The sequence below is a fragment of the Pithys albifrons genome, chromosome Z, assembly GCF_047495875.1.
Source record: "Pithys albifrons albifrons isolate INPA30051 chromosome Z, PitAlb_v1, whole genome shotgun sequence".
Classification (NCBI taxonomy): Eukaryota; Metazoa; Chordata; class Aves; order Passeriformes; family Thamnophilidae; genus Pithys; species Pithys albifrons.
In genome coordinates this window covers 10,543,907-10,555,966 of record NC_092497.1, presented here as the reverse complement: position 1 = coordinate 10,555,966, position 12,060 = coordinate 10,543,907, and positions in this window count along the sequence as shown.

Sequence of the window (12,060 nt, the reverse complement as noted above, 5' to 3'; positions counted from 1 at the left end):
CCGAGGCACAGCTTGGGCAGACCCCACGGGCACAGGGCTCTGATCCCGCTCTACCCCTGGGTGTGCCCTGCAGACGTGGGAGTCTTCCTCCCCTGGGTCCCGCCTGGATGCACGCTGTAAATGCGGGACTTACTTCTCCTCTGGGCTCTTCCCGGACGCCCCTTTTAGCTGCAGGACTCTCTTTGTTCTCATAGCACCCAATCCCTGATGGCTAGACAAAAGCCGTGGGAATACGATCCGATCTCTCCCTATATCCAGCCCCACCCCATTCAGTGTGGTGGCTCCAGTTCCTGCACACAAGCAGCTGCTGTCAGGATGAGTCCCTTTGGTACAGGCTGGTATCTCTCCACACAGCCATCACCATGCTGGATAGAAGTTGTGGGTGTGGGGCTCTGATTCTCTCCATGCACGCATCCCAGCCTGGATGGTGTCCCGGCAGTAGTGGGATCTGCCCTCCGGAGTGAGCAAGGAAGTGCTCAGTGCTCTCAGTGAAAGCATATCCAGTGCTTGTTGCACCCCTGTTGGAAGAAATTTGAACTTAGAAGTTTTTGTGCACAACACAGGCCATGGAGAGGGAAATGGGGCCCCTGCATCTTTGAGCCTGCTTCAAGAAGATCAGTAAACAATAGAAAGAATGCGGCAGCCATTGGGAGAAGCAGGTTAACACATTGATACAGAAGGGCATAGTTTTGAGAAAAGTACCAATCCAGCTAGTAGCATGCCCTAGCCATTGACCAATGATATTCCTGTACTATTCACGGACTCAGAAAATATGTGATATGTGTGTGTGTAATGTAAACAATAAATCAGAGCACTGATGATACTCCTATGGAGGTCACGTCTTTGACTGTGCTGAAACCTGGGGAGGTCAAAATATTGACTTTTTTACTTTACACCCCTCTGCGGTCCTCCCTTTCCTGGTATCTTCCACTTCTCCCCAGTTTCCTGCTCTCCCCCAAGGCCTTTTGCCTGCTCTGAGCCTCATCTGTCCTGTTCTTCCCATGCAGGGACTCTCTCTGCAGCTGGATCTGTCCTTGCTCAGTGCCACACATTTCGCTGATGCTCTCCTTGGCACCCACCTGACTGCTGGCCCAGCGCTGCCCTAGCCACCTCCCTGGCCACTGACACAACCCTGATTCTTCAGCTACTCCTGAACGGCTTTGTTCCACAGCTGTTTCCCTGTGTGGTAGGACTGGCTCTGCATGCCCTGCACCACTCTAGCTGCTTTCCCTGCTGGCAAAAGCAGCCACATAGAATACCTCCATTTTTCAGCCAGTGCTCGGCTCCAGGTAACACCAAGCATGGTGTAAACATCATGGACCAGGAGCCCTGGCTTTACTTCCTTGTCCCAGGAAGCAGAATAACCCTGCTAGAGCAGGGAAACTGAGCCTCTGACTTATTTATAGTGGGAGCAACACCATTCCACACACCACTAGAAATTCATGGTATTTCTGCTCTTCCTGGTCTGCAGAAGGGAATGGGTTTGTGCAGAGCAAATGTCCTGCATGTAGGAAGGTAGAGCCTGGTGACAGAGCTCTGCCAGTCCCTGTATCATGGGGTCTGAGCGATCCCTTGCCTCACCAGTACCTCTCCAGCTTGCCGGGATGTTGAATGGCAGGGAGGCTGTTGCAGCTGTGGGGACCATGCTGTGCAACAGACCACATTCTTGGGTTTGCCAGGCCTCAGCAGCCTGACAAAATGACAGGAGCAGCTTTATGGGCAGGAGGAGAGACCAGCATCTGCCTGTGGGGATGTGAGGCTGCAGGCTGTGCAGTTCCACCCCTGTAGCCAGCTGGATGCCTTTCTTGCCTCTCTGGGCTCAGCCCTGGTACCTGAAACCTGCTGTACCCACAGCCCAGTGGCCAGCTCCTCAATGGTGTGGGAAGCCACTCCAACGACCAAAGTGAGCTCAGCTGGGGTAAGGAGGAGAGCCTCTCTCTTTCACTTGAGTGAGGGTCAAGGCACCACAGTACAGACCAGGAGTCCTGGTAAGGCATCTTGCAGAGACAAACTCAGGACCACTGCCTGTTCAGAGCTCCTGCTGTTCACAAGTGACTGGGTTTACATCCAATTAAGTTGTAATGGATAAATTAAAGCCCTGGAGATAGCTCTGACTGTGGAAATTGCTGCTGCAGGATTTGCAGTCCCTTCTCTCATCAGCACTCTTAACTCTACTGTGCTATTTCCACCACGCTTTGCTCCTGCCTGACACAGCAGGGCTGAGCTGAGACATGGCTAAAAGTCTCCAGTGCCCCAAATCCCTCCCATGGTGCAGGCAAGTATGCTCTGGACAGCTGGATGCAAAGTCAGGCTGGGCTGAGCCTGCAACAAACCCTGAATTAAGCTACTCAATCCCTGGTGAGGAAGAGCAGAAAGGAAGTCTCCCTGGATATACTCTGCTCACGTGGATCTGCAGGGGGAGGGAAGGGGGGCTTTGTCCTCTTTGCCCTTCTCCTTCTGGACTCTGCACCCTTCCTCTCTCACAGAAAGAAGACTCAGGGTTTAATAAACATCTTTGCCCTGCCTTCTGGGAATGGTGCATCACCAAAGCAGAGCAGTGCCTTCAAGCAGCCTAGGGAGCCTAGAGCTGTAGAAGTGCAGGGATATTCTGTGAGGATCAGGGCACACTACAGCTGTGGGGTGGCCAGGGTGTGGGCGGCACAGTGAAGGATGCAGAGGGTCTCCACACAGAAAACCTGGTCCTTGCTGCACCCCCACCTCTACTCCACACCAGCACCTGTGGCACCACTGTCCTTGCAGTTCAGCTCAGGTTTGGATCAGCCAAGAGTAACCCATCTGGACCAAAGGTTTGCCCTGCTCAGAGCCCTGGAGCCAGAACTGGTGCAGTCCCCTCCTCTGCACCCACGTGTGAGAGCCCATCCGTACCTGAGGCTCTTTCTCTGTAAATACTCTGTGAAATCAATAATTGCTACTGTGGGGTTCAGGAATGGCTGCAGGGAGTGAGAGTGTGAAGCTGTGCCAGAAGAAGCACAAGGCTTCATTGCAGGAGGGTTTGCTAGCCTGGAGGGGTGGTGCAAACAGAGACAAGCATGACTAAGAGCACTGACTCAAATGTCCCCCTTTGGTGTTTCCCTCCAGAATCTGGATGCAGCCTCTTGGTCCCAAGCGTCCTCTCCTCCTGTCATGGAAAACCTCTGCTCCTTTCCCACATTACCACACACCACCCTACAGATCTCTGCACCTGCCCACCACATTCTGCATGTTTCCCAGCTACCTACTTATGAGAGGACTGGTCCCTGACAAATATCTCCCACTTCTGCCTTGTAAGAAACAGAAGAGAGGGGCACAGCAGAGACTGTTACAACTTGTTAGGAGGCCTGGTCAGTTCAAGAACCCCAGAGTACATAGGAGAAAGTCTCAGTCCCAGCCTGGTTATGCCCAACAGCACACAGTATAGATGATGCAGCAGGACTACATTTCTACATTTCCCAGTGCACTGTGTGCTGCTTAGCCTGACAGGTCCTTGCATGTTCCACACCCGGCACCACGGCTGCAGGCTGCAGCAGCCCACATCCAGCTGTGAGCAGGGTCTGGTAAGGTCCCTGCTGTGCAGACATATTGCTGTGTCCCTATTCTCTTCCTGTCACTCCAGCTGCAAAGCCAATGTAGGGCCGTCTGCAGTATGAGGGCTGCAAATATTTGTTGTGTCATTAATATTCTTGAAGCAGAGTCAGCACAGCACCTGGCAATGTTTGCTCGCTGCCTCCTGTTATCTTCTGTCAATGCTTCTCATGCCTGGATCCCAGTGCCATGACATCTGTGGAGGCAGCATCTCTGTCCAATCCCTGTCTCTTAAGTGATGGACAGTGATTTCAGCTCCCTTTTCTGCTTCTGTAACAAGCCCCAGCATCCATGCCAGTGGGGTATTGGTGTCTGCAACTGAATGTGTGCTTGCTGGAAGCTCCACAGGCAGTGAAGTTGAAAACATTGAGAACACTGCTAAAACAAAACCAGCCACCACCTTCAAAAAAGAAGGACAGGCAGCTCTGGCTGTGCTTGCCCCACCTGTGGCCCACAGTGATGTGACATGTAGTCATGTGAGTACAACTACGTAAAATCATAGAATGGGTTGTGTAGAAAGGGATTTCAAAGATCATCTCATTCCAACCCTTCTGCCATAGGTTGGGACTTCACTCATTAGATCAGGTTGCTCCAAGCCCCATCCATCCTGACCTTGAACTCTGCCAGGCTGAGGTATCCAGAACTTCTCTGGGCAACTTGTTCCAGTGCCTCATCACACCCCAGTAAAGAATATTTAATCTAAACCTACCCTCTTTCAGTTTGAAGCCATTCTCCCTTGTCCTGTCACTACAGTTTATTGTGAAGAGTCCTTCTCTGGCTTCCCTGTAGGCCCCCTTCAGAGACTGGAAGGTTGCTGTAAGCTGTCCCCACAACCTTCTCTTCTCCATGTTGAACATTCCCAACTTTTTCAGCCTATAGGGAAGGTGCTTTAGTCACGTTGTCAACTTCATGACCCTCCTCTGGACTTGCTCTAACAGTTCCATGCATTGAACCAGCACTGTACCAGCACTACAGGGAGCTTCAGAGGTCACCAGAAGCTAGTCACCTCATGCCAAACAGGTAGGGGCAATGCTTACATCTCCAGCATCACCCACCCTGCTACTCAACCAGCCTGAACAGCTGATCTCACAACACCTGCCATGCTCCAATTCTTCAAGACTGCCCAGCAGGTAACAGGGCTGCCCCTTGTCCTCTTGACCTGGACTTTCAGCAGCTCCACACTAATCCTAGGAGGCTGTGTCAGTTTTGCTCCATCTCCTGCATCTTGCCAGGCTATCAGTAATGCTTCCCACCACCATCATTGCATACCTAAGGGACTTGTGGTTCTGTCAGATGTGAATCAGGTGCAGAGACACCAAGAACCTGGTCTGGCTGCAGTGATGGGGCAATCAGGACCACATCAGAGCAGGTCTAGGACTGGCCTAGGACAAAGCGGTTCCTGTGACCCATGGCACCAGTTGCAGGAGAGAAGGTGTCCTGGTTGTATTTGTGATAGAGTTTATTTTTTCCGCAGTTGTTGGTTCAGTGCTGTGTTTTGGATTCAGTATGGGAATAATTTTGATAACACACAGATGTTTCAGTTATTGCTCACTCTAAGTCAAGGACCTTTCAGCTCTGCCAGTGAGAAGGTACACAAGAAGACAGGAGGGAGCACGGTCAGGAGAGTTGACCCAAACTGGCCAAGGGAATATTCCAGACCATAGAATGTGATGCCCAGGAGCTGCTTATCACTGTTGGGGGACAGGTTGGTCATCAGTCAGTGGGTGGTGAGCAATTGTGTTGTGCATAATTTATTTCTCTTGGGTTTTATCCTTTTCCTATTAATTGCAATTATTAATGTTTTAATCATCATTATTGTTATATTTTATTTTCTTTCAATTAATAAACTGTTTTGATCTCAATACACAAATTTTACTTTATTTTGCCCATGTTCTCCCCACTGTGGCAGGAAAGTGGGTGAGCATCTTTGTGGTATTTAGTTGCTGGCTGCAGTTAAACCAGGACAGCAGGGCAGGAAGAGCCTTCATACATGGTTCATCACTGCCCTTGGATCTGCAAGGTTTGGTGTTGCTGCAGTGAGGAACTCAGAAGTAGCAGAGCAACTTGCAGGGAAAGGCCAGTGAGGGCATGCATAGCTCAGCACAGTGCCTGCCAGACAACCTAGAGAACACACCCATGAGTACAATTCACCACAGAGACCCTGCATTAACCAACATACTCACTCTTGCCCTGGCTTCCTTACCCATCCCAGGGTTGACTAAAAGAAAACCTGCTGAAGGAAAGCAATGCTGGAAAACTACTCTCCTGTGAGCATTGAGCTTCTGTTCAAGAAGGAACAGCATGGGTGAGAGAGAAGCTCCCAGTTCCTTCTACTCGCCTGCCCACAGGTGGAGATTGTGGAGCCCTGCTTGTCATCATGGATGCCTGAGCAAGAGGTGGGTGCTGCAAGGGGCTCCTCACCCATGAGCCAGTGGTCATTCATGCTACACCTCTCTGAGTAAGTCCTCAACCTGAATGTGGTCATTTAATCATCCACACCACAGTTTTGTTTCTGGACACAGCTTCAGCCTGTGCTAATAGGGCAGGTTCAAGGGAGGTCATGGGTCAGGGTCATTCCCAGGAAGAAACATGAACATGGCCACCTCCAGGAACAGAATTTAGCCTGTCCTCTTATGACTGCTGTCTTCCCCTTGGTCTTTCTCTCACTGTGCTAACACACTCACGCTGCTCACAGGAGCCCTTTGTCTGGAGGTGACCATAGCCACAGCAGTGTGTGGGGCAGTGATGCTCTGTGCAGGTGTTGGAGGAGCTGGAAAGTTCTCTGTGCACCAGAAAACTGGGAGCTTCCTGTGACTGCCGGCGTTTCCTATCTCTTTCCTGGACCCTTGTGCCCTATCCAGACCCTGTCCAGGCAGGGCAGGCTAAGGCAGCACAGGCTGGAGCACAGCCCAGCGTGCAGAGGGAAGGCAGCTGCACTGTGTTCATTGTGGAAGTCTCTGTCATGCCACCTCTTGCAGCCAATTCAATCACAGCTCTTTATTGCTTCCCCCAGCTGTTGAAAATCTCATTAGTTTTAGTGAGCTCTGTGTGCAGTGCTCCCAAACTTCCTCATCTCCTGTGTTCTCCTGTGTGTCAAGGCACCCTGGCTGCCTAGGAAGTGCATCAGCATGTTCCATGGGGCCTGGGATGAAAAGCTGTTCCGCACCCTGGCATACATGGATGGGTCTGGCACAGACAAGTGGGTGCTGGAATATTCTGCAAGGACAAAGGCAAGGGAAGAATGTGTATGTTGTTCAAAGCAGGGATGTCTCTACAGCACAACAGAGTGAGAGAGCAGGGCTGTCTACAGACAGCAGCCTTGTACCCCACAACAGGTCAAAAATGAGGGAGGAGAGTGTCTGTGTTAGTGAGGCTCATGGTCCCAGGCCAGCAGCAACACAAGCAAAGGACACTTGAGCCAGGACAAGTGGTGGCAGGTGGGATATCTGCTGGCTTTAGCACAAGGCAGAGCTGAGACAAATGGGGCAGGGCTTTGATCCTGCTGTGCCCTGCATGCTGGAGGCTGGTTCCATTAATACCTTTGATTACTGTGACCTAATTTCTGTCCACCTGTGTCATGGGTGGCTGCTCACCCCACCCTGCGGAGCCCTTGTTCTGCAGTGGCTGATTGCACCAGCACTGGACTAACTGGTCTCTGGAGGGTAATTACAGCCAAGAGACACCCAGTGGTGCAGGCTGTGAGCGAGCCAAGTGTGTCACAACCAACACAGCACCTGGGTATGTAAGTCACACCATGATGCATGGTGAGCCCTTCCTTATGGTCACTCAGAAGCATTCTTGTGGATGCCCTGTACTCTGGACTGCCATGAATAAAGACCATCATAGGCATTGTTTTCGCTGCTGTCCTTCTGTGGGGCACAGGGGTCCCCATGGGAAGTTGTTGCATGAGGTAGAACCTTTCTTTTTCCCATAGGTCAGCTGTGACACTCCTGTAGTTCTGTAGAAGACCTTCCCCTTGAACTGATCTTGGGCTGGAACACATGTGATTTTATGCACATATTTATGTGACAAAGGGCAGCTGCTCTCCAGACTCTGGGCACTGTGCCATCCACACCATTCACACTGACTTATCAGGACACAGTGACCTCCTCCCTTCTTCTCCCCCACCTGCCCAGCCTCTGTGGGAAACAGGATCATGCCATGACAAGCCTTGGTCAGAGGCTGAGGTCTGGGGAAGGAAAAGGTCCCCAGGAGTTCTGCAGGGCTATATACAGAGGAAAGGAGTGGGTAGGGGCCCAGTCCAGACCTTGGCGTTCCAGTGTCCCATGTGTGAAGGAAACTGTTTTGGGGGGGATAGCACCTTGCTGACAGCAACTGCATGGCCAGGACACAGACTGGCAGCCTGGGATATATCAGGCAGAAGCTGTGCCACCTCAGGGTCCCTTGGCAGCAGTGATACCTCCTCCAATGCACTGTTGGTGCAGCCCCCAGAAGATCAGATAACTCTACCAGCTGTGCCACCTTTCCCCCTCCACCAGGCCACTGGCTCTACTTTACTTGGAAAACCACTGCTTGGCTTTTTCTTCCCTATTCGTTTGATTCCTTCTGGGGCCAGTGTATTTTGGGGACTTCTCTCTTTTGAGCTACACTGGGTGTCATAGGTGGTTCCTCAAGATTTGCTTTTCTCTGAAAGGTGTACAAGCTGTGAAGTGTAAAGGGGAAGTGCCAAGTTCTTTATTTAAGAACCAAGTGTAGAAGAAAAGTCTCATGGCTCCAGTAAACATCTGTACTCCATCAGTTGTCTGTGAAAGACAGCTGTGATGAGTGGGGTCAGCACATGGGTTTGTGCAGAGCATTCAAATGTGTGCAATGTAGTGGGGCTTGAGCAATGAGGGAGATGCAGAAGACAGTTTTAATGAGGAGACAGGGAGTTGCTATACTCAGGCAGCAGGAGAAACCACTGGCAAAATATGCCACACCAGAGTAGATGGCAGGATGTGTGTAAAAAGCATGGGGGCAGAAAGAGCTGATCAGGAGCCCTCGACTTGCTACAAAGGGTCTTCAGGCATCAGGTTCTAAGGGGAAGTTAGTCTGACTTGAAGTACTGCTGCAAATCTTAAAATTCCTGTCTCCTAGGTTTAGCCACATTTCCTGCTCAAGAACCAGAATGGGATGTCCTGAAGATGGCCCTGGAGATGAAAGCAGGAATGGCCAGACCAGATGTGGAATTGCTTGGATGTCAGAGCTGGAAACCTCATTTCTGAGCATCCTTTCCCCAAACCAAAATGCAGTATCACACACCCTTCCAGCCTTACTCCACCCTGCTCCCAGCCGTGAAATGCTTCTGCCCAATTTTGTGTGCTAAAAATATCTTTATGGGCAGTCAGCAAGCATGTGGCCAAACAGGATAATTCAAAGGAACTGACCCATAGCTGGACTGTAAGCCAAAGTATCTTTTTTAACACTGGTGGGGAGTGCTCCCCTTATCCTCCTTTTGCAAATAGGTAGATGTGCTGTAGGGTTTGAGAGGTCTGTGTTCTATCATCGTTTTGGGGAAGGAGGTGGTGAATTCCTAATTGCAGGGTGAAATATTGCAGGGGCCATTGTCCCGTTGATAACACTGCAAGACTCCATCCCTGTGTGGAAGGAGGTTCAGCATTGATGGGGTTGGGAAGCTGGCTGAAGGGGTGAGGAAGATCTCACAGCAGGATTTGAGGCTGGCCTCTGGCTGGCTTCCCGTGGGCATTTTCCAGTTGTTCCTGCCAGAACAGCCTCTGTGTTCTGGCAGCTCAGGCTACAGGTCTGAATGAAGCGTGCCCTGCATCCTAGAGAGAAAGCACCAGTATGGGGGAAACCAGCCCTCCACATCACATGAGGTCATGCATTGGTGCTGTGGAGGTACCAGCCTTTGCTGGGTTACCCTCCTAAGGCCTGATCCTGACACACCACCTGCAGGATGACATCCCAGCCTGTCCTCAGCCCACCCCCATCCCTGTGTCTGATGAGCCATAGGTGCATCCTGAACTGGCCTCCCTTGGGGACAGCTATGGAGTAGGGATGAGGATAAGACCCAAATATACTTTGAGTTTTTTGAGTTCTGACACAGGAATAGACTTTACTGTAGGGTAACATGGTGGCTATGTTAGTTGTCTCCACAAAGCCTGATCCTCAAAAGCCACAGCTACTTCTCCTTTGCTTGTGGTTTTGTGGATAGTTTTGAGCCCTCAGTGTTCTTCTCTATCAGAACTAAAACTGATTGTAAGTTGCGGGTGGTTTGTATTTTCATCTCTTCCATCCAAAAGTCTGAGTCCTGTTAGTTCTGCTTGGATCAACTTTCAGGAAACAGCCCTTCAATCACATTTACAATTATCCAATCAACAGTCCTGGGGCCTCAGTCCCATGAAGGAAGGAATGTAGCTTGAAAATTGTACATATTTCTGTATGCTATAGCAGGGTTTCTGTATTAGAAAGCATCTTTGACGTGTTGAGATCAGTCTATCAGACTTAGTCCTGCTGTGTGGGCTGGAATGGCAAACACAGAGTATGTGCTGCCCACATGTGATGTGCTCTTGAAAGCTCAGTGAGTGGCCTCATGGAGCTGGAGCTCATCACTTCCCATTGATTATGCTGTGCAGAGTTTGGATTCATGAGTCGCTGTGTTCCTTGATAGTCCCTTGGAAAGCCACTCTCATTTGAACTCTGCTGTGGGATTACCAAAGAAAGTCAGACATCACCAGCTGAACTTCAAAGTTAGACTGTGAAGAGCTAGGCATAGGGATGACTGTGCCGGCTTTCAGTATTTCTTCAGCATTTTTCTAGTGATGTTATACTCCAAGACAACAAATCTCAAAAAACCATTACTTTCTTGGGAAGAAATGAAACACAAATTGCCAGGCCTCAGTGCATTTCAGGACAGGGGAAAAGAAATAATCACTTAAGCTGCAATATGAAGCTTGTTGTACCACATGTGAATTTTTGGAGCTTGACTGCTTAACTTCACTGCTTTTTCTTCTTTCATATGCAAAGAGAGGCAAGTGAGAGTGTCTTTATCTAACTCTGGGATCTTGTAGTACATTACCCAGTGAGTTATGGCTGTGTCCATTCTTCTGGGTGCATGCACCTTTGTTGACTGAAGAGCGGCAAGAAAAGTCTGTTTTTCAAAGCACAGGGATCTGCCAAGGAGGACATGACAGTGCTGCTGCTTCTCTTGTTGCAAGCTTTCTAGAAGGTTTTACCCTGTTAATCTCACAACAGCTGTATGTGACACATACTTGAAGTACTGATCTTCCCAAACTGACTTTAGAAAATATCTAGTTTACAGAAACCCCTCAGTTGCTGCTTGACTGGGGTAATACAGATAGATACACCAAGCAGTGTCCTAAGGATGGTGGTTCCCTGGAAAGGGTCTGCCCATCTCAGCTGGATGGTGAAAAGCACCCTGGCTGATAGCACCCATTCCCAGAACACTGAGAGTGTTGGGCCATAAGGCAATCATGCTGCTCTGTCCAGAGAAAGAGAGAGAGAGGCTGTGAGAGAAAGAGGAGCTGCCCAGGACAGCACAGGGAGGCAGGAGTCATGGAAGCTTGAGGCCATGCAATAATGTGTGAGCCGGGAACGCAGAGAAGAGCTTGGTGGTGACATCTGCAGGGACAGGAGACTGGGGGAGTGTGAAAGCACCAGCCTTGGGGTTACAGTGCAAAACAGAGAGTGCTCAGAGAATTTTCTCCTGTACTCAAAGACTGCTGGATCTTGGCAGCGACAGGAGCAAGACCTTTCCATCCAGCTCCAGGAGACCCCCAGTATGGTGTGCACTGTACATTTTGAGACACTTCCCATATTGCAAGGCACTGACAAAGTGTAACTCAGTGCAGGGTAGAAGGAAAGGTTTGGAGAAGAAGGGGAATGAGAACACTTCCAGGTTCAGGAGCTTGCAACGTCTGGAAGATCTACTAGTGGGTTTCAACAGCAAGGATGTTGCAGCTGGATCAGTTCAAGATAAGAGAGATTTTTGGGAGTATTTAAGAGATGTGTAAATGTGGCACTTAGAGACATGTTTTTGGGGTGAGCTTAATGTGCTGGGTTAATGGTAGGGCTGGATGAGTCCAAAAGTACAAAAAAGTCTTTTCCAACCTAAATGATTCTATGATTTCAAGCTGAAAGTGATACACGATGAGAGCACTTTGGTGTGGTCTTGGGCACATGATTTATGGGTGTGTTTCTCAATATTCTCCACTGGATCTGGAGGGAGAAAGGATAGAGACAAACATGAGAAGGTTTTGGAGATGTTTGTTGGAGCAGGGCTGCAGGAGCCTGAGGTAGCCAGCAAAAAGTCTGGACCAAGGCACCCAGAAGACCCCATCCCACTACCTTTGGGAAGACAGGCAAGAAACAGCCCTGTGACTGGTGGGATGCTCTCTGTCCAAAGAGGAAGCTTCTTGTACCGCATGTGATTTCCCTATGTGGCTGTTTCATTTCTGTGTGAGCACCTCTCCTGCACTGGGTTCTGCGGATACCTTT